We start from the raw sequence: 20,830 nt of genomic DNA, 5'->3' as shown, positions 1-20,830 counted from the left end.
CGGATCCACAGAGCTCAGCACAACTGAGATCCTTCTCTCCCACCCCATGCATTGCTGGAAAGTTATAAAGTCATGGCCCAAAACACGGCGCACACAGCAACATGCTCTGTCCAGTTCAGCCCACTACACAATGAGAGATCAAAAAGTAGAAGTAAGGAAATATTAACATAAAATGATATACTTGCATAACCCGTAGGAAAAACATATGCAGATACTGGGTAAAGAGGCCATACAAAAAAAAAATAAGAGGTCTATGGCTGAGAAAATTAAGCATTCCCTGCAGAAATCCTTCTCATAGGTCAAACAATATGGTTTCTGATTTTGTCTTGCTTACCAAAAACAAAAGCAACAAGAAAGTACAGTTGTATAAAATCTTATAACAGTAGATGCCCTTCTCTTCACTGCTGAAGTATTCCTAACCAAAAAGGGATTTCCTGGTATGGGTAGCCCAACTTCCAGCCAGTATAACAAACCTTTTAGTAGTTATAGGCATCATATGTCACCATGTGCACTCCCTGCGCAAGGTGTAACTCACAAACATGACGTACCGATGCATACTCAGAATTGAAAAGATCTCAGGAGAAAAAGAATGCCCTAAGGGACAAGGAAAACATCTGCATTTGGAGGGAGACAAAGGAAGATAAACACCTTAGCCAGGAAGGCAAGAAAACTACAGGACAAGAGTTGAAACAGAAGGGGTACGAGGGAGGGAGGGAGTGAATACTGCAACAGTGAAGAGGAATCTACTGTTTTGCTAAGATTTTACACAACCATACTATATCCTTCCACATCACTGTTGTAGTATTCTTCACCTAATGGAAAGTACAAAATCTCAAGAGGAAACTTGGGATGAGAAGGCACTGAAGAGCCCTCTAAAAACCTGCCCTGGCCCTGGAAATAACACCCAACTTGTAATGCTTAGTGAAAGCACGTACAGAGGACCAAAGAGCAGCCTGTCGATGGAACTGGCATCCAAACCTTTAAAAAAAAGCAGCAGAGGATGCAGCTGCCCTGGTAGAATGTACCTTTACCACTGATGAAAAACACTTTCTGTGAAAAGAACAACAAAAACAAATAGCTCTAAGAGATCCAGGAGGACATGGTTTGCTTAGAAACAGCCAAACCCAAAGTCCTGGGATTAAAACAAACAAAAAAAAAACTGTTCACATTTGCGAATAACTTTAGTTTTGTTCAAATAATATCTAAGTTGTCTATGCAAATCCAAAGTGGGAAGACCCTTCCCAATGGCAGACTGTGAAGGAAAAAGGAAGGATGATGATTAGACTGATTAAAGGACAACTCATTGACCACCTTGGGCATAAAAAAAGATTAGTATGAACACACCTTGTCTGTGGAATACTAAGAAAGGAGGAATAGCCATGAAAACCTGAAGTTCAGGCACCATCTTGTGTGAAGTGAGAACCAAAGAATAGTCTTCCAAGTTCAATGTTGTAAGGAAAGTGAAGAAGCAGACTCAAAAGGAGCCACAGTCAATTTTTCAAGTACAAAACTGAGGTCCCAGGATGGCAGAATAGGCTTCCTGAGAGGTCTCATATGAAGGACGTCTTGAAAAAATTGCTCGACTTCAAATCTAGAAGCCAGAGGAGGAGTCAGTGACAGGTGGGCTTTAACGGAAGAATATGTCAACCCAGCATGAAGCAAATCACACAAATAAGAGAACCACAGGAACTTCCACAGATAGGAGATCCTGATGGTGAGAGGGGCACCAGACAGAAAATTGTTTCCATATGGACATGCATGATTTACTGATAATGGGCTTCCTGGCCTCCTCCAGAAGCCAAAATACCACAGCATCAGATGAAGAGGGAGAAGTGAGAATTGATGAGAGATCCCTTGCTTTGTGTGAGAAGATTCACCCGGTGAGGTAATTTGTGGTGACTGCCACTGGCTAAGTAAGGAAGAAGGGGGAACCAATGCTGTATTGCCAAAAGGGATTCACTAGCAAGATTTTGAGAGAGACCTGCCTGATCTTGTGCAAGACTTGTGGTAACAGAGGAAAGGGAAGAAAGGCATACAGAAACACCCTGTTCCAAGGAAAAAACAAGGGCATCCACTTTCCAAGCCAGAGGACTTGGGACTCTGAAGCAGAATAGAGGAAGTTGTCTGTTCAGAGTGGAGGCAAAAAGATTTACCTGAGGAATACTCCACCGATGGCCAATGTCCAGGAACACATCTCTGTGAAGCATCCATTCATGAGCTTGTGTGCTGGACCTGCTCAGGGAGTCACTAACCAGACTGCTTTGAGAGAAGGTAAACTGCCTGAAGAGTCACTTGACAATGGATGGCTAAATCCCAGACCTGAAGACCTAGACTGCAAAGAAGACAGGACCTTGTGCCCCCTTGCTTGTTGACATATCACATCAGTGACATTTTCTGTGAAAAGATTGAGGGTCTCAGGATGAAAGAGGGAGTGAAAAGCCTGAAAAGCCAAAAGCTAAGCCCTCATTCTCTTTTACACTGATGTGATCTGACCTCTGATGAGGAGGCCAGAGACTCTGAATCTTAAGGGGGCCACAGGAGGCACCACATCCTGTCTGAGTCTCTAGAGAGCTCCTGAGGTGGAACTGCAGCTGGCAAAGGAAGCCCTGAGTTGAGCAAAAGTTGATGACTCAATCACTGAGGCTCAAGCATCAGAGATGGAAGAAAAGGTAGTTGGATTTTCAGAGGTGCCAATGTAGGAGGCACACTGACATGAAGTACCCCTGAAACCTTCTCATATGGAGCCTGGACATAGGGAGCATGAGAATGGTGGAAGGCATGAACCAAAGAACCCTGAGAAATTACCTGGCATTGACAGGCACCAGAGGAAGAAGGGATTGGAAAAGGGCAATACGAGACAGTCTTGGGGGCAGACAGAGAGGCCAGCATGGGAACTATCTTAACCTGCAGCCGAAGAAAATATGATCCTGGGAAGGTGTCTCAGAACAGACTTCTAGAAGTTTATGGTGAACCCTAGACTCTGTAAAAGGGAAGAAGTGAACTTGAGACCCTGAAGCAGAGGGCTGGGGGAAGCAGCTTGAATAGGAAACACATCTAGATAGGAAACAATATGAATTTATTGAACCCTGCAAAAGCCAATGACAGCAGTGAGGCATTTGGTCAATACCCTTGGAGCAGTAGACACACCAAAAAGCAAAGCAGAGAACTGAAAATGCAAGGAAGGGACAGAAAAAAGTAAACATTTTCTGAAGAGGGGATAGATGGGGATGATGAGATATGTATCCTTGAGATCCAGAGAAACCAGAAAGGCCTGGGGTAAAAAGAGGAGGAAATATCTGCAGAGATAGCATCCGAAAGGAAGGAATCTTGAAGTGTTCAGCCTGGAAAGATCCAGAAATGGTCTCCACGTACCCTGCTTTCCTGGGACCAAAAACATACCCCTTCCTTTCCTGGGCAGGAAGCATGGCCTGAATGTTGCCCTGAGCCAAAAGAGAGTGAAAAAACTCTGGGAAATGAGAGTGCTGCTCCCAAAGAGGATGAGGAATGCCTGAAAAGGGAGGAAGGAGCTTCTGAACCATGAAATATCCCTGACAGATAATGTTAAGAACTCAAGACTCTGAAGTGATTTGAAGCCAATTTGAAAAGAGAAGGGAAAAGATGGAGGGACAAGGGATCCTGGCCAAGGGGAGGAGGAAGCACATTGTCAAAACTGGGCTTATACTTGAAAGCAGGTTTATGGGTGCAGAAGTCAGAGGATTTAGCAGAAGGCACCTGCCTAGAATCCTTCCTACCCTTGGGAAAAGGATGAGATTGCCTACAGGCAAATGCAGACTTGGAAGGATAATTTCTGCATAATTTGGGAATAAAAGAAAAATATGTTTCAGCTCCAATAAGGCTTTGCTCTTGTTCTGGAGAGGCTTGAAAAGCTCAGCAGCTGCAGAACCAAAAAGATTTTTACTAACCAGTTAGGCAAAGCCTGAAGACAAAGCCAAGAATCAGACCTCATAACTGAACCAAAAACAGCAGCCAAGAAGAGGCATCAGCCGCATATGACTGAGCAGCAGGTGACTTAAAAGTATAGCCTAGCAGGGGAAAGGGCCAAAAGCCTTCCTCTCAGTGTCAGGAAGGTCAGAAGCCACCTTAGAAACTAAAGAACCAAAACATACCTGGTCATATTAGTCTGGTAGTTAATGGCCCTAAAGGATAAGTTGGCATTAGTGTAAACTTTCTTACCCAGCCTTTCCATAGCCCTACTATCTATCAGAAGACAACAGCTTAGTAGTAGGCAATAACTTGGATGGTTTGTCAGAGACGACAAACATTACAGAAGGGTCAGCAGAAGGACATTTATAAAGAAACTTCACTTCTCCGGCACATTTTAGAATCTATTTGGCTTATTAAGTGCAGGAAGCTGTGAGTCGGGGGATGCAAATGCTGACGAGAAAGTATCCAGAAAGGCAGTGGGAACACAGGAGGAACAGCAGACTGCTTGGAAGACGCCATTTGTAGGCGCTCACAATATCTTTTCTGACTCTCAACAGACTTAAAAACAATCCCACTTAAAGTAATCCATCATACGGGCAATGGTGCCCCCAAAGGAAAGCTCCTCTAAAGAGGAATCTGGACTTAAGGAGTCGTCCTCCTCTGAACTACAGTCCAAGGAGGAAGGGATTTGGGAAGAATAAGCCAAAGATTCTTCCCCCGAGTCCAGGTCCTCATCCAAGGAAACCAAGTCTCACAGTCCTCTTGAGTGGCATGGAGGACCAGGGTGGAGCAAGAACACCCTCCCCCTTAAGGTGGCTTCAAGACCATCAAAGCATTAAATAAACCATGAGTGAAATCCTGCCATTCATGTTGGGGATGTTTAACAACAGGGGAAATGTGCTTTGTTTACCATTTCTTTTTCTGTGGCATGTCCACTCAAAACACCATCAGAGGGTCAGACCTTTGGCGAGATTCAATAATGGTCATAGGAATCTAATCCCCAAGACCTGCGGAATCCTCTTCAGCTGATTTTTCCTGAAGATCTGAAGTTCCTTTTCAACGTCAGGTACAGACAGCATTTAAAAAGCCTCAGAAAATGTGCAAGAAGTCGGATCCAGGCCTGTACCCAAAAGAATCTGAAACAGCCATCGGACAGTCTTCCAGACTTTCATTAGCCTTGAGAGACACATCCGGGGGAGAATGGGCAGTAGAAAGATCAGACCTAACTTTTGGGGCCTTCTTTTTGGTGAATGAGTATTCCGCCATAGCACACTGAACCAACAATTTAAGACTGCTCTCCACGCAGATGGAGAAGGAGAGACAACTAAGTAGGGTCTCAGGCACAAACACCTGGTAAACAGAGCACTAAGTATGATCGTGGGAGCACCCAAACAGAAGAAACACTACTCATGATGATCTTTATGGGAAATCTGACTCTCACACTGACATTTTCCTTTTCTGGAAGACATGAACCGAACAAAAAAAAAAAAATAAAATAAAAAAAAAAAATAAAAATAGAAGAAAGAGAAGAAACCAAACTTTAATAGAGCACTTATCTGAAACAGCCTGGTAACCAGCACAGCAGACAGGTATTCAGACCGACATTCAACAATGGTATTCAGTCTGTCGGCAAAGAAGTTCCGTGTGTGTGTGTGTGTGTGTGTGTGTGTGCGCGCGCGCGCACATCACCTTTATGCCCTAAGCCTTGCGTAGGGAGCATACCTGTGATATACACAGTCTAAGTACTAAAAGCTTTGGTATACTACCTGGACATTCGGCTATCCTTGGTAGAAGATCCCTTAGGTAGGAATACTGCAACACTGATATGGAAGGACATCCACTCAGATGCAGCTGAACCAGACCCAGGTGGTATGTAGAGGCTATACAGTGTCTTTTGCTTCTCAAGACTAATCTACTTTCTCAGCTGCGTCTGTGTTGCTGGAACTGGAAAAATTATGCTTGTTCAACAATCACAGCAACCTACACTTTTAGAACTACCACTGGACAGCTGAATGTCAAGATTACAACTTACCTTCCAGTGGAAACGCAAGTGGACAGGGACTGAATGACTGACACTTGGTTTGACAGGAAGAGCCATTATTCCGGAGGCTGTTATTCAGTTTACCCATTACTTATCAAATAAAGGAAGCAGCAATTTTCTCTCGCCAGTCTAGTCTATATGGGCATCCTGTGACAGTGAAGCATACCCAAACCAGAGAGACCTCCAAGGCATATACACATGCAAACTCCACTGCCCACCACACCACACACAGTCCACACACCTCTGTCCCACACGCAGTCCACACACCTTTGTCTCACAGCCACTAAGGCTTAAACATAAACCCAACATATTAGTCAGAGGAGACTCCACTGTGAGGCACACAGATGTGCCACTCACCAGGCTGGATAAGGAGAAAGTCACGGTTAGTTGTTTGTCGGGCGCCAGAATCCGTCACATCACCAATGCACTCAATTCTCTTAGCAGTTACTGTTATGACTCGGTCATAGCCCATGTTGGAGTAAATAACTTGAGATGCACCTCCCTGGACTATATGAAGAGAGACATGATTGAGCTTGCTGAGTATGTGTCTCACACAGGTATGTTCCTAGCCTTAAGCAGCATTTTACTGTCACCCAGAATAATGCCTCAATACAAACAGAAAACGACTGACTTTAACAAGTGGCTTAGTTTCTGGTGTCATTCCAAGGAGATCCAATACTGACAGCCTGGGATGACATGACTGACAAACCTCGATGCTTTGCCAGAGATAGTCTGCATCTGTCTCCCTTTCTCCCTTGGGCTTCAGGCTCCTGCATAGGGTCTTGCCTCCCCCACAGTGCCTTTTTTAGGCAATGCCATGAGATCAAAACTACCAACATGAAAATTTAATCAAAACGTAAATTAAAGGTCATGCTGCTAAACGCTAGGAGTCTAAACATGAAATTGCACTCATTGCAAGCATTCTTAGAAAAAGCTGACATTGATGCAGTCAAAGAAACCTGGTTCAAAGTTGCGGAGAGCACCCCAGCCATACCATGTTACTCATCCTATCATTCATTCAGACCCCAAACCGTGGGCAGCAAACAAAAGGAGGCACAGATGCAATATATATAAAAGACATACACACCTCTAGGCTGGTCAAACAGTATGATGCACAGGAAATATTCCAGGTACAGTTAACTGACAAGACCCTTATTCAAATCACAGCTAGCTACAGGCCTCCAAATCTGACTCAAGATGCCCACTCAACCTATCTGGACCTCTTCGAATCTATCAAGATACAACCCTTTATCCTGATCCTGGGCGACTAACTACCCAACCATAGATTGAAGAAACAGTCATGCCAAAACACAAATGCCCACAGATTCCTTGATTGCGTCAATGAAAATGTCTTGGACCAGTTGGCTGACACCCCCACAAGAGGTGAAAATATCTTGGGACTTGGTAATAACCAACATGAGTAACCATTGCAGCATCACTACAGTGTCATCATCCCTGGTAAGAACCGACCACAAAGCAGTAACTTTCAAAGTCAACATCTCCCCCAACCCAACCCAACCCCCTCCCCCCAGCTAGGGTTAAACAAAAAAAACTTCTCCAAAGCAGATTACAACCTCCTGAGGGAAGGTATAAACAGCTTCACAGCCCCCTCCCCCTCCACAGGAACTGACACATAGGTCCAAACCTACACCAAAGTACTATATATGCATTTATATAGCTGCACGGAATCAGGAATACCAGGCAGGATGAAATCCTCCTCCTCAAGGAAGAGTTAACCTGTCTGGTGGAATTATACAATAAATAAACTCTATAATAAAAGGAAAAATATTGCTGTCCAGGACCAAGAAGGAGCAGGTGTCTAATTGGACGCAATCTCTCCTTAACCTAAACAAGCAAATAAGAGCATTAGTGAAATCCTCCAAAGCAAACTGAGCCCAAACTGGCCACATTTACTAAAGACAATCATAAGGCTTTCTTCACATATGTCCATAATCTCAAGGGGAAGCACCTAGATCTGCTCAGAACTGGTGGTCAAGGACACCACATACACAAACCCTGTAGATATAGCCAACTTGCTGGCAGACAGGTTCAGTGAAAACTTCATTCCTCTGCCCCCACCATCAGTAAAACAGGACATCCCCAGTACCTACCCCCTTCCGCCTATCTCTAGGGAGACAGTTATCACTGCCCTCTCAAAGAAAAACATACAGCCTCCATGGGACCCGATAACATCCCAGGCTGCATCCTACATGAACTCAGGCAGGAACTTGCAGCACCATTACGCACCCTATTCAACCAAAGCCTGATTACCGGCTTCATCCCAGCCGAGTGGAAAACAGTTACTGTCATCCCTTTGCACAAAGTTGGAGCGTCCACCGATCCAGGAAATTATAGACCCATCAGCCTAACTAGCCTGATCTGCAAGGCCATGGAGCAGACTATCGCAGACCTCATTAACAAGGACATTGGCAACTTCCAGACACTTGATCCCACACAATGTGACTTTGTCAAAGGGAGGTCATGCCTGTTAAATTTGGTCGACTTCTTTGAGACAGTCACCAAGGCCACAGACAAGGGGAAGATGGTGCACACAGCCTACCTTGGCAGGGCCAAGGCCTTCGATACTATTCCCCACTCAGGTATAACAAACTCTCGCAACTAGGTATCAATTCATATGTTACGAGATGGGTTGCAAACTGGCTCACTGACAGAAACCACCTAATCAAGATAGGTGAAGCCACCTCAAGTAGTAGACGTGTAACAAATCGGTGTACCCCAGGGATCGGTCTTGGGGCCTCTGCTGTTTGGGATATACTTCTCAAAGGTGCATGACAGACCAAGTCTGCAGATGACTGCAAGCTGGGTGCTGTCATCAATTCCCCTAGTGATGTGGACATCTTCCAAAAGGGTCTCACCCAAACAAATGACTGGTGCCAGAAACGTGGCCTCAAACTGAATGCCAAAAAATGCATCATCCCTTTTGGGGAAAATGACATCCCCAAAAATTATCACATTGATAATAAGGCACTAAGCACGCATTCAGTTGTGAGGGACGTGGGAAGCCAGGTTGACAGCTAACTGACTTTTGACCACCATATTGACTCCATTGTACGGAAAGCTTTTTACATGGCCCACCTCATTAGTAAGGTTATTGCATTCAGGGACAAGGTGGTCATAACATCCCTGCATTCTTCCCTTATAAAACCCATTACTGAGTAGAATGCCCCGTAACCTCACAAAGCACATGCAGCAGTTGGAGAGACCACAGAAGTTCCTCATCCAGAAAATCCAGGAACTCACACATCTACCCTATACAGATAGGCTAAAAGCCCTGTCCCTCTACTTAGTCTTCTACAGACTCCTCAGAGGCGACCTCTGTCTGGCATACGAAGCAATCTCAGACCCCACCCTGATGGGACTGCTGCATATCCACAGGTCAAGCTCCAGTAGAGTAACCCGCATGTGCAACCTCAACCTGGTCTGTGACATCAATAGGACTTGTTGGCAAGACAGATTTGTGTCCCAAAGACTCCATCTCCATGTAAAGCAGAGTACCTCAATAAATCTTTTTAAGTGCAACATGGACAACGAGATGGGGAACAGAAAATAAACCCCTGGGATTCCACTTGTGTCCTTGCTTGACAGTGGCATAGGGTGCCGACTTGTTAGAACATGGGCTAATTTCTTGGCTAGGCTTGTAAGGGCCTCAGGGCCAACAGCCTAGTAACTTCCTATCATCCTATGAACCCACTTTTACAATGACAGCACAAGAAAAAAAAAACTGAGATAATTACCTCTGATATTCTTGGTAATAGCTGCAAATGTTAAACATTACCCCTTTAGCATTAAGTAAAATGCTGGTAAGTGTCTGGTAAAGTGCAACATTTACAATTCTTACGTACAATATCAAAGGTCATGGGTCTGCCACAATGGGCTAATGTGCAACAGTCAATAGTAAAGTGAGAAATTTACTGGTACTATAAAAAGTTTTTTTTTCATTAACAGGAGGCACAAATAAGAATGTTGCAGGTGCACTAACATAACACTGTAGGAGGAGACTGACAGAAGGTACTTTTATTTTTGCACGTGCACTGTTTGTATTATACATGCAGTATCCAAGTTGAAGTTTACATCTTTTGTAGTACTTTATAATAAATGTTTTCACCATGATCATGCAGATCTCATTTTAAGGTACAATTACATTTTCTAATATTTATGTTAACTGTTGGGGCAACAATATTAGTATTTCCACTTATGTTCGTTATTTTTGGCATCATCTCCTATAAAGGAGGCTGCCACATCCCTTAACCTCCCTCACTTTACAATATTTAAGAAAACAAAGTAAATAAAATACCTACTGCTGGGGAGAGATGAGGGATGACAGTCTCCTTAAAGGTTATTATGCCAAAATTAAGCAGCCATTTTTGTTTTTCATAATGTAAAGTGTGTTTGCACTGATAACAGTAGTAATGTCTGCATACACCAAGCACAGACTGGTAATGTGATTTTTACAAATCAAGTGCAGCTGTGTTGATAGCAGTAGTGCTTGCTCAAGTACACATTAAAAAACTATACAGTTGTGTTAACAAAACTATTAAGCGTAACTAGTAGATGCCCTTTAAGTGGATGTTAACATCAACAGAGCTTTTGTCAGAAAAGGGATGGTGCTTGTTACTGCACTCCTATGTTCTGTGTGGCGAGTCAAACCTGATGATCTCCACTGAATGCTGATCAAACAGTCATCAGGGTCAAGGCTATAGTTCTACCATACTTCATGCTGTGCTCTGCTGACAGTCAAGTGACATGGTTAATGTTGACATCTTGGGGAAGCTAAGCCCCAGACTCCTTACAGATTTCATAAAGTTTGGAGTGATATTATCAATATGGATGGATTATAATGAACCAAATAAAACTAACAGATGGTGCCATATACTTGTGTGTACTGACACTTTTTTTTCATATATTTAAAATGTTCCTGACATTTTTTTTTTTTTTTTACCACAGACACAAGAGCTGCATTGACCACATATTCATCCCTGACACTGCTTGCAAGTGTTCCAAGGGAATGTTCTGTTTTGGCACAATGTCAAGAAAAGGAGGGAGTCCTACCACCTCATTACTTCCAAGTATGGGCATGTGAGTAGTCTCATTCAGTGGCTACTGCGTGACCAATATACTCCAGTTGCCATAAAATATGGACCTTTTTGCACACATACCCCTACATGAAGGTAGAGCATAATAGATAAAAAGCATGGAAATAAGCCATATAAAGATACTGCTCCAGTGCTGTAGATGAATTCATGAAACTATACTCCATAAAGCTATTACTGCCTTAGAACTTGCAAATGAAGCCTGCTCCAGTGGTACAGATGGATAAATTCCTGACAACAGCCTAGGTAAGCAGAGTTCAATCAATGATTTAGTTGGTCTGTGGGTTTACACATGCTTGGGAATTACAAATTATGTGGGGACAATCTCCAAAGTGGAGACAACGCATGCGCACACATCCTGGTAGAGAAGCACAGTACTCTGTGGCTTATGCCCCTTGCAGAAGGGAGGGGCAGTCCAGTGTGCAACACATTATCCAGAATGCAGCAACAGAGCATGCGGAGGATGGTTAGAATTTTGTAAGTGAAAAACCCTAATGGCAACATACATTAGAGCTCACTAAATCAGCTCTCAATGACTCTGTAAAGATCAATGCACAATGGGGAGGAAACTTCACAAGCAGCTCATGTTCTCGCTAGACAAATATTGTCTTGATGGTTAGTCATTTAGTTGCCATTTCTGATGCTAGATGACCAATGGTTCCATATTCAACCTCTGAGAATTGGTGTAGGGGAACAAGTCCTTGGAGGAAGGACTGTGGGTTTGAGATGCCTCAAATCTTGATCAGGTATTACTTGAGGGGTCATACCCTTGGAATCAAGCTGTTCAACCTCAAGCTCTAGGTAATTAATAAGGACAGGGTGGTGCCAACACTCAAAACCACACCCAGAGTAGGAACCAAAGGTGCATCTCTTCTTGGCATCCCATCTCTAGCACAGTGTAGGGCTGGGTACAGGCTTCAGCCCTTACTTTCTGGGATGATTATGATGGCCCTTACTCTGGCCAGTAGTCAAGCAGCCTCAATCCTCACAACTGACACCGGTGATGGACAGCCACTAGGAGCAAAAATGGATTCACACATTATTTTCAGATGTAGCTCTCTGTAGCAAGCACTAATTTCCCATAAGAGTACACAGTGAACACAATCCTGTTCTGTGGTTGGGTTTCTCCCTCTCAATCCAGGCCCCAAACAAAACTCCACACTGACCACTTTGGAACACTGTGTCCCTGTTCCAAGTAGCTGACACACACACTTGGATAACAGATTTTCTCACACACACACACCCCCACCTACCTCTGGGAAAGGCTGGCACAGATTTACTAGCTGTGCCCCCTCTGCCCAGACTACAAGGTAATTACACTGCCACCTGTCAGCTACTCTAGGGCTCTTACAAGGATACCCAATTATACTGTGTAAAATTAATACTAATAGAAATGGTAGAGTTTGACCTATGCAGCAAACTTTCAGGAGAGGCCACATTGTCACTAAAAAGTACTCTTAAGAAGTTACAAGTATTCTCTAAAAGAGCAACCACAATAAAAGGGACATAAATATTTAATAAATAATAAAACAGAAAACACAAGAAAACTGAATATCTAGTTACAATAAACACCAGAGTTTCAATCACAGGAGATATAAAAGAAATAACAGTTGGATAGATTCACACAGATATAGAAAAACAATATTCAACTAATCTCACTATATTTTTCTGACTGACTAATGAATTACTGTTCTCTACTTAAGTTACTTACTACATACAGAAAGGGAAGATGCTGAGTGTTGAGTTGCTTACTACAGCAAGACAAGATGAGGTGTGTGGTTGTGTGAGATATCTGTGTGAGATCTTTCCTGTCAGGTTCCAAAAAATAAAGTGCAGTAGCGAGAATTCCAAAATATTTCTCACCAATATCTAAAGAATCATTTCACTGATGGTTATAGAATGCATCACATCTGGTCACCTAACTCTAGTACAATACACACCCAGAACTTTACTAAGATCTGTTCCAGCAGTTGAAAGCTATATACAATTTCAAAAACTTCCACTCTGCCAGGGTAGCAATTAGTTCACCCTTAAGGACAATACAGTAAGATTACTAGTACTGGTTTTCCCAGACATTTTTATCTCTGGCTGCAATCAGACCTGTAAACCTTTATGGCCTAAACCAACCCATTTAATTTTTAACCTATTTTTCAAAATTAGCTGGAATGACATTAACCTCTTCCCTTCCAGAATTCTCTGTTAAAACATATACATTTAATCTGTTATAATACTGTCTGATGTACATTCATCTTTCTCTCTTCTATCCAGTAGGGTCCACTGTTGATGCATTTTTAACACAAGCAACTTTACAAATACATTTTTAATACAAGCATCTGTACAAATCAGTGAGATAGTCAAATGACAAAATTATTTGCAAAACTCCAGCTAACTATGCTGGCATATGTTACATATGCACTGCCCTACTCTCCCTGGCACATATGGCACTACCTCATATCATTACAATGAGTTCAACACTTGCAGTGGTAATAAGGCTGTTTTGGAAACAGACATCTCCAGTAAAGCTATGCCTTCTTGGCCTATCCTCCAAGCTGCATTTCTTGTGAATGTGCTGTCCCCCTATGTCTGAGGCTGCAAAATGGACCATCTTGTTGATTACTCTGTCAGGAATTCACCAGCTGTCATCTTTGTGGCTGCAAACTAAGACAGAATCATCTCATTGCATCAAGTGACATGGCTGACTAACTGGCACCTGAGACAAAGCCTGTTATGCTTCTCTCAAAATAATAGAGCGCGCGCCAGTGAGAGTTGTGAAAAATGTCATTACCATACAGAATGTGTGAATTTAGGCACAAGTATGCAAATACAAGATAAAGATTACTAACACTGTAATCCAACCTGTGCAAGCTGCAAAAAAGAACAGCACAGCAATTCTGCAGCTGAGCACATTAAAGAAACCAATGTGTCAAGTCATGGCATGGTGACAAGTTTTTACACCAAAGAATGCAGGAACTTAAAAAATTCCCACTGGCAGAATCAACAAAATTAACAGAGGCTCTCTCAAGGCAGCTCTAAATGTTAGATCTTTTAATTTTTGTCACAATAAGCACTCATGTTTCTCATACAGACCGTGAAGAGCATATTCTGTGATGAGAAACTTGATTATAATATTTACATAACTACAGAAATAAAATATAAATTCATCTACTAATCACCAAAACGATACTTTCACAAAAATTCTCATTTTAGGTTCCACCAGTTCGAACGCAACAAGGACCACAATGCTTCCAAATGCAAAATATGTGTTTAACGCCCTTGTGAGAGTTGGGATACATTCCCCTTTACTAAGAACGGCTACCCAAGCCTGTCACTTCAGGCAGTGGCTTGTTGATAAGCAAAAATATGAGCCAAAATTCTGCATATTTTCACTAAACTGTGAAAAGAAAACCAATAAAAATACAGATAATTTCCCTTTCAACATCCACTACCACTCCCCAAAAAAGGTCTTCCAGTAGGACTGTGCAAACCTTAATTTCTTCTCATTAATGGTAAGCCCTAGAGAACAGAAAGTGACTCACTGCATTTAAACAGACAGTAGCTGGCACAGAGCTTAGCCTGCACCAGGCACCTGGCCAATGAGAAAAGGTGAAAATTCCATAGCCAAAGAACCACTAGTGCCAACGGCAGCTACCTGAAAAATACCCTGGTTAGTACAAATGGCAAAACCCTGAAAAAACAGATTCCTCACAGAAAACAATTTTGGTGAGTTTTAAAAATTGGGATTTGTCAGCAAGATTCTAGACAATTTCATGACTGCACCTAACTATAAAATGAGAAGTTATGTACCTACCATAACGCTCCATGTTAGTTGTCTTCTTCTCGCCTTCTTCCTTGCTGGATGGGGTTCGGAGCCGATCCTCGGCTCCGACTCGGCCAATACTAAAGCTCGAGAGCTATTTTTACCGGCTCGAGGCTCCCCTATATCCCACAATGCTAGGCGGTAAATACCCAGATCTCGTTTGATAGCTAAAAGTATAGCAGTGCTGGTCTCCTAGAGACGGAGAAAAATGAAATTTACCTCTATAGAAACCTACCTGTATAACTATCAACCAGGGGCAACAGAGGTGGTTGACGCTGAGTAAGATAAAAAATCCCAAGGATCCTCTCGGTCTGTCCAGGCTAGGGGGATGGAGGGTGGGACGCAAGAAAGAAGGCGAGAAGAAGACAACTAACATGGAACGTTATGGTAGGTACATAACTTCTCAATGTTAAGTTGTCAATCTCACCTTCATTCTTGCTGGATGGGACCACGTCTCTAGCACCCTTATCCTGGGTGGCTCATCAGAACAGACTCTTGAGTACGGTGGAACCAAAGTTAGCCCGGTTTCTGGAGGCCATATCCAATTTATAATGTGAGATAAAGGTATGAGGAGAAGCCCATGTAGCTGCTTGACAGATGGAATCTATGGGCAGTCTGTCTTGAAATGCTACAGACGTAGCTAACGCCCTGGTTGAATGAGCTCTAGGTCGTGATGGTAGCTTTTGGTGTCTGAGTTCATAAATGAAGGAAATTACAGAGGCCAGCCATCTCGAAAGGGACACTTTGGAAACTGGAAAGCCCATCTTGCCTTCCGCATAAGATAGGAATAGCTGGTTAGATTTCCTAAACTGTTTAGTCCTATCCAAATAATAACGAAGCTGGCGATGAACATCTATGAAATGTAACTTTTGTTCTGCCTTGCTGGAATAATTAGGGAAGAAAACTGGAAGGTCGACAGTCTGATTCAGATTAGCCTCAGAAGAAACCTTGGGTAAAAAGGAAGGGTTGGTCCGAAGGGACACCCTTTGTGAAAAACTAAGTATGGAGGACGACTGCAAAGAGCATGAAGTTCAGATACCCGTCTAGCAGATGTTATGGCTACTAGAAAAAGGGTTTTCCATGAAAGCAATTTCAGAGAGCAGGAAGCGGCCGGTTCGAAGGGGGGGGGGGGGAATCAAGGAGGCTAGAACCAAATTTAAGTCCCACTGAGGTGGGGGGGTCTCTAATTGGGGGCTTGAGCAAAAAGATACCTTTTAGAAAGGCTTTGCAAAGTTTATGGGACATGATGCTAGAGTCTGAAAAGCCTACATGGAAATTAGATATAGCCGCCAACTGTACTCTAATAGTAGACAAAGAAGAACCTGAGTGAAAAAGTTCTGCCAGGAAGTCTAGTATAGACTGGATAGGTGCAGTGAAAGGGTCTATGTTATTAGTTGCTGCCCAGAAGGAAAAACGTTTCCACTTGCTATTGTAAATCCTTCTTGTAAAAGACTTGTGGGAGGCTATAAGGATGTTACGGACCGAATGGGAAATTAAAGGAAGCCTGGCTAGGGTAGGAAGCGGAGCAACCAAGCTGTGAGGTTGAGAGATGGGAGGGAGTGGTGCAGCTGACCCGATTGATGGGTCAAAAGATCTGGCACTGGATCCAGATGCCAAGGCTGCTTCAACAGAAACCGGTGAAGGAACGGAAACCATATCTGACGAGGCCAGTAAGGGGCAATGAGGATCATGTCGACTCTCAATGCGGTAGCTTTCTGAATTACTTGAGAGATCAGGGGAAAGGCATACAGAAGTCCCCGGGGCCAATCGTGGACTAGAGCGTCCCTGACGGGTTGACCTGGTAGGGGAAAGAGGGTGAAGAAATCGTGACACTTGCTGTTTTGGGGAGTAGCAAAAAGATCGCAGCAAGGTCGGCCCCATTTCTGAAAAATTTCTTCTAGCACTGACTGTTTGAGAGACCGCTCGTGTGGTATGAGTATGGCCCTGCTCAACTTGTCCGCTATCACGTTGGACTTCCCGGGGATGTGCGTTGCTATCAGAAACCGCTGAGATGAGATCGCCCACTGCCAAAGTCTGAGTGCCTCTTGACATAAGGGATAAGACTTGGTTCCGCCCTGTTTGTTGATGTACCATACTACAGACATATTGTCTGTCTGAATTGCAATAGTCCCGGTGGGAAGAGAGTGCTGAAGGTCTTGCAACGCTAAAAGTACTGCTCTCATCTCCAGGACATTTATGTGCAAATGGCTTTCGAACGGTTGCCATGTGCCCTGGACCGTCCTGCCCTGACAATGCCCCCCCCCACCCGATCAGGGAGGCGTCCGTTGTCACCGTGGCAAGCGGGGGGGGGGGGGGCAATGATCTGCCCTGAAGAACTTGAGGGGAGGTCATCCACCAAGGTAGATGCTTCTTGCATGATTGGGTTAGCAGAATACTGTGAGACATTGGGAGCTGTTGGAAGGACCACTGAGAAAACAGCATCCACTGGAGGATCCGCATGTGAAAGCGGGCTAGGGGAAGAAGTGTAATGGCAGCTGCCATGAGACCTAAAACCTTCAAGACAAACCCGGCTTTGATCCTGTCGCACTGAAGAAGAATGTGAACATGTTTGCGGATATCTGATGCTCTTTGCTCTGTTAGCTTTGCGGAAAGATGAATTGTGTCTAAGGTGGCGCCTATAAAGGTAATAGCCTGACAAGGCAACAAGGCAGATTGTTCGAAATTTATAGAAATGCCTAGAGCTTGACAAGTATGAATGGTGTAGTCTCTGGATATGAGAAGTTTACGCCTGGTGGTAGCGGTAAGGATCCAGTCGTCTAAATATGGAAACACCTGGAATCCTTGTCGTCTCAGATGAGCCGTGACCACTGCCATGCATTTGGTGAACACTCTGGGGGCTGTAGTGAGACCAAAGGGCAGGGCTCTGAACTGATAGTGACTGGCTCCCAGCCAGAAGCGGAGGAACCTTCTGGAGCGTCTGTGCATCTTGATATGATAGTACGCATCCTAAAGGTCTATTGAGCACATCCAATTGTCCTGACCCAAGAAGGGTAGAATGGACTGAAGCGTGACCATCCGGAATTTTTTTTGTTTACAGACTTGTTTAGTCTGCTGAGATCCAATATCGGTCTCCAGTCCCCTGTCTTTTTTGGAACGAAAAAGAATTTGGAGTAGATTCCGGATCCTTGCTGGTCTGCCGGGACTGGCCCTATAGCTCTTTTTGACAGCAGCTTTGATATTTCTAGCGCTGCTTGTTCCCTTAGACCAGGTGGAACGTCTGGAAGGGGCCCTTTTGGTTGAGATGGGATGTGGACAAAGGAAATTTTGTAACCCTCGGATATAATCGACTGTACCCATTTGTCTTGAGTGAGAGAAAGCCAGGCTTCTGGATACAGTGATAATCTTCCCCCGACTGCCTCCGAAGGCGGACAGTTGGGCAGCTCCTCAGGGATGCTGAAAAGGTTTGTCAGAGAAAGTCTCTCTGCTACCTTGATTTTGCGGACCCCCCCTGCCCCTAGGGCGGCGTCTATTGCTGTTCCCCCCTCTGCCTCTAGAGGGGAACTGACTCCGTGCATCAGGCGAGACTCCCTGTGATTTGCGGAACCACATCCCCCCCCCTTCTGACCCTTGGGATACGGTCTAGAAGGGGTAGAAAACTGGACTCCCACGGCAGAGAGAGTCTTGCCATCCTGTTCGCACCTAGTCAACGTGTCCTTCACCTGAGGTCCAAACAACGCTGAACCATCAAAAGGGGAATGAGTGAAGGACGCCTTGAAAGGGTTCGCAAAGTTACAAAGCCGCATCCAGGCGTGACATCGCAAAGCTACACCTGTGCCAGCGGCCCTACTCGCCCCATCGACCGCATAGGAAAGAAGCCGCATGGAGGAGTTGACGATTGAATTCAGGGTTGCCAACTGGGAGTTCATTTTGTCTCGAAACCCCTCAGTTGTTGGATCCTGCAAATCATCACCCATTTCCTTGAGCATATCTCTCTGAAGACGGGTGAAGTGACACAAGTAGTTCAGCGAACGCATAGCAAAGGTCGCTGAGGAGAACATCCGCTTACCGTACCTATCCATAGTCCTAGATTCCTTATTAGGAGGATGGATAGGTATCGAAGGATCGGCTAATTCCTTCTTAGTGGCTGCGGCCACCACCATAGCATCAACAGAGACGCCCTTGGATAAGAATTCTTTGTCCTTAGGAGCTGTAATAAACTTGGACGGCTTTCGTGGGGTAGGTTCCAGCGTATCAGGGGCTGTCCACGTCTTCCTTGCCACCACTTCCATGAGGGGGTCAAAGGGAGGAGATACCCAGGAGGTGGAAGGGTGAGAGCCAAAAGCCTCAAGGAAGACCGACTCGTCCTCTGAAGGGTTAAGGGTGGACCAGTTCCCCCTCTGTCTAAGGATCTCAAGGATGTCTGAAAAGGTGACATCCTCAGAGGAGGACCGTGGGGACCCTTCAGACTCATCCAAGTCGGTATCTGAGGTGATAGACTCGGGGGAGTCAATATGCTTCCTCTTGCATTGTTTCTTCCGAGGGGGTTCCCCTGAAGGATCAGGAGAAGCCTCGGAAGAGGAGGATATTCCCAGTAGGGAAACTTGAGACGTTGGCTCTCTACGGTCTGGGACGAGAGGGTGGGTAGAGACCATCGCAGGCACTGTAGAGGGAAGAGCTGAGGGAGCTGACCGTGGAGCAGACACCGGGTCTAGCACGTTCCGCATGACCTCGAAGGCGCCCCGATCAGGCGGGGCCGAAGATCCCCTCTCCGAAGAGACGAGGACTCCTCCCAGCACCGAAAGGGACGGCTCCGAGGCCGATGTCGGGGCAGAGCTCACCAGTGCCGAAGCTCCGAGAGGAAGAACGGGGTCGGACAAGGGTCCAATGCCACTCGCCCCCTCGCAGCCGACGAGGGAAGCCCGGCGCCCAGATCCCTCCAAGGAGGAGATCGGAGCCGACTACAGAGCCAAAAGTGGAGGTATCGGCTCCGACGCACCGACAGTCATGGCTCCCAGAAGCTCCGGCTCCGAACTCATGGGAATCGGAGGAGGAACTGAGGAAGAGATGGGGTATAGCCACTGACCTTTGGGTAGGGCTATGCAGTATTTGGGCCAGTGCCTGGGATTTGAGAAGTCTGCTCACCACCCTCTCTAGGTCGTGGTTGGACAGTCTGGAGGACCGAGAGGAGTGGGACCTATGGCTCCTCTCTGATAAGAGTGGAGATCCCGGGGCCGAGTGGAGAGCGCCAATGGATGGGGATCTCGACCTCTTCCTAGTAGATGGCTCCGACAAAACTATCGGAGCCGTCTGAGTCTCGGACTTCTCGGCTCCAGCCGGAGCCGAGGCAGTATGGATCTTCGAAACATCAGCTCCAGACAGAGTCGATGTCGAAGCAGCCTTAGAGCCACCAGCGGACGGCTCCGAAGCTGGAGCCGACACCTTGGAAGGCTTTGAAGGTTTTCCTGATGCGGTCTGGGTCAGGGAGCCTTCAGGCTTTAATAAGCCTTGAAGTATAAGTTTATTTTTGCGTTCCTGCAGGACTCTTGGACTGAAAGCGTGGCAGACAGAACAAGAGTCCTGCAGGTGCAAAGGTCCGAGGCAATATACACAAGAAGTGTGACCGTCTGTCAGAGACATTTTCTGACAGCACGAGTCATACTTCTTGAAGCCTGAGACCTTGGATTATTTAGACATCCTAAAGTATCTGTAAAACACAGACACACACACACAGACACACCTTAAAAGAAAGGGGAAAACTAAGCCAATCACTCCACAATAAGGTATGACTAAGGGAAAGAAGTTAGGAGGGCCCGAAGGCCTAAGGAAATTAACAGGGGATAAACGGGAAAAACAATTAGGGGAACCCAAATGAAACTAAGGATAGATAACTAAAAAAACTATTTAGAGAAACTATCCAAAGAAAAATAAGGGGATTCTAGAGTTTAACAACTATAA

General features: G+C 44.9%; 1 protein-coding gene across 1 annotated transcript in view; it reads right to left on the bottom strand.

Moving 5' to 3' along the window:
* Positions 1 to 20,830, bottom strand: part of PPP1R12C (protein phosphatase 1 regulatory subunit 12C) — a gene marked incomplete in the record, with an annotated part of 1,670,410 nt that overhangs the window by 365,007 nt on the left and 1,284,573 nt on the right.

This window comes from Protopterus annectens, chromosome 17.part0 (assembly GCF_019279795.1).
Source record: "Protopterus annectens isolate FY-2018-M chromosome 17.part0, PAN1.0, whole genome shotgun sequence".
Taxonomy (NCBI): Eukaryota; Metazoa; Chordata; order Ceratodontiformes; family Protopteridae; genus Protopterus; species Protopterus annectens.
The sequence above is the reverse complement of the archived record's forward strand: the minus strand, read 5'-3'. Positions and strand labels throughout refer to the sequence as shown.